This window comes from Pteropus medius, unplaced genomic scaffold (genome assembly GCF_902729225.1).
Source record: "Pteropus medius unplaced genomic scaffold, Ma_sr-lr_union100, whole genome shotgun sequence".
Classification (NCBI taxonomy): Eukaryota; Metazoa; Chordata; class Mammalia; order Chiroptera; family Pteropodidae; genus Pteropus; species Pteropus medius.
The window spans coordinates 3,598,990-3,601,345 of record NW_024343732.1 but is presented as its reverse complement, the minus strand read 5'-3'; the positions used below and the strand labels follow the sequence as shown (position 1 = coordinate 3,601,345).

At 43.3% G+C, this 2,356-nt stretch overlaps 1 non-coding gene across 1 annotated transcript; it reads left to right on the top strand.

The window, feature by feature from the left end:
* The first annotated feature begins 548 nt into the window (after nt 1–548).
* Nucleotides 549–652, top strand: LOC120606660 (U6 spliceosomal RNA). Its single transcript, XR_005653943.1, has one exon. It is a non-coding gene; the product is annotated as a U6 spliceosomal RNA (small nuclear RNA).
* Nucleotides 653–2,356: the final 1,704 nt, after the last annotated feature.

Here is a 2,356-nt window from a genome sequence, read left to right as displayed (position 1 = left end):
AAAGCAATAATTTGGATTTCTCATTATATGAGACTCTTATTTTCATCCATAAAGCAGTTCTATCCTATTCTTTCTGGAGTGGAAAAAAAAGATGCTGCAAAGCCACACACCCTGCCAGCTTGGGATGCAGAAATGATAGGGGACTGTCTCAGCAACACAGCAGGAGGAGTGCATGTCAGCAAAATGCAATCAGCCAACGTCAAGTCTAGCGAGGAAAACTTGAGTTAACAACGCCCCTCTGCTTGTGAAAATTGTAGTGGCTGGAAAGAAAAAATGGGTTTGAGAATATAGCCAGTAATAAAGTGCCTTCACTGGGAGGCAAGTTATGAGAAGAGAGCCATTGTAAGCTAGATAATAGAGTTTAAGGTTTGAGGGTCTTTCTAACAGAGACCAGGATATTCAAGGCAGAGCTGTCATGGGGAACTAGTGTGATATAATGAGAAGAGCCCAGGCCTTGGGCAGATCCCCAAACGTCCACTGAGTGGAATAAACAAATTTCTTAACTTGCATCAGACTCAAATCCTGCGTGTTTAAAACGGCGACAATAGGTGCTCGCTTCGGCAGCACGTATAATAAAATCAGAACGGTACAGAGATTAGCATGACCCCTGTGCAAGGACGATATGCAATTTCGTGAAGTGTTCCATGTTTTCGTGGTTACCAGAGGGAAAGGGAGAGGAGGAGTAGGTCAGGGTAAAAGGGGACAAACATTTGGTGGTGGAAGGAAATTTAACTCCGAGTGGTGAACACGCAATGCAATATATACACGACTTATTGTTGAATGATACGCTTGAAACGTATTTGATTTTCTTAATCAATGTCACCCCCATAATTTTTAATAAAAAAAATAAAATAAAATGGTGACAATAGTATTTACCTTAGAGGGTTGTTCGATGATTAAATGAGGTAATATATGAACAGCTCCCCGTAAATAATAGTTGTTTACTAGATCTGCCCTTTTTTCTCCTTTAAGCTTGAATGTCGTTTCCCCACTTTAGTAGCACTTAAGCCTTTCTATAATTGCAAAGTAGAGCTAGGAAGGGTTGGATCCAAAAAAAAAAAAAACCTCAAAAGCCATCTAATCCCATCTTCTCATCTTACAGAGATAAAAGAAAAGCCCAGTTTGGCAACGCAGTGAAAAACATTCCAGGACCCAAAGTGATGAATGTTCATGCGTGACGTGCTGCGTCAGACAACCAGAGCACCGAGGGGCTGCTCTGGAGCAGGAAGTCCCGCCTCTTAGTGTAGCTCCGTCCACTTCCTCTGCATGGCCCCCGGCTCCCTCAGGACCCCATCGCCATCCCACAAATCCGTTTGTTTCTGAATAGTATTCAATGTGGCTTTGAGCTTATATTCAGTAGCCATCCTTAGGACGAAGGTGACCTTTGGGTACGGCATCTCCACTTTGCAATGCCAGGGCATCAGATTAAGTCATCGGAGACCATTGTTTGGGGCTCAGCTCTGACACCTACAGCAATGAGAGCTTTAATAATTTAACTGACCACTCTAAATCTCATCAGTAAATTTTAGAATAATTACATTGCCAACCTCTCCCATTTTAAGATCAAATGAGATCATACCCTTGTTGGAGGTGACAGCTGGTTTTATCAAGTCTCAGACATCTCATAAATGATAAAATACTGTGTAAGTGCAATCAGTATACACATTTTAACACGAAGCTTGCTTCTGAACGTCCGGCTACAGATTACTCAGGAATTTCATCTTTTAGATGATCTTGGTGACTCCGTTTTGAACAATGGATGACATACTCATCAAAGGAGACGAGCTAAGGAGAGGCAAAACAATTCAATTCTTTCTTTCATGTCTAATAAAAAGCCCGTTTTGCTTCCTGAAGTGTATGCAATGCCCCGAGGTTCTGTATCGTGGGTTTATAAGCCAGCTGGCATGTCCCTAGTCAGCAAGGCATATTTGAGATAGATTGCACCTCTGATTTTCCTGCTCTAGCTGGCTCACCAGCCACTGCTCTTATTTCTTTTGCCTGAGGAAGCACCCCTAGAACCAGGCAGCTGCTGCTGAATCCCAGCTCAACTGTGTTCTCCTGTGGGGTGCTCTGGCTAAACATTACCCGCTCCCGCACCCCCCTCCCCGCAACCACAGTGAATTCCTCGGGCCATGGGCCATTTGGGATAGAAGGTCGCCCTTCCCGAGAAAGAGATGATAACAGTAACGAGTGTTAATAACAGAGGCCGGCATGGAGCGTTTTATTAGACAATCATATATTTTCATTAGTATTGGTGATGAAGCACTTAGGTTTTTATTGGGTGTTTTAGTGTTTCATTTTGCACCTACTTTATTGTCACACCAGCCTACTGCCTGCTGCGACAGGCCTTGCTTGC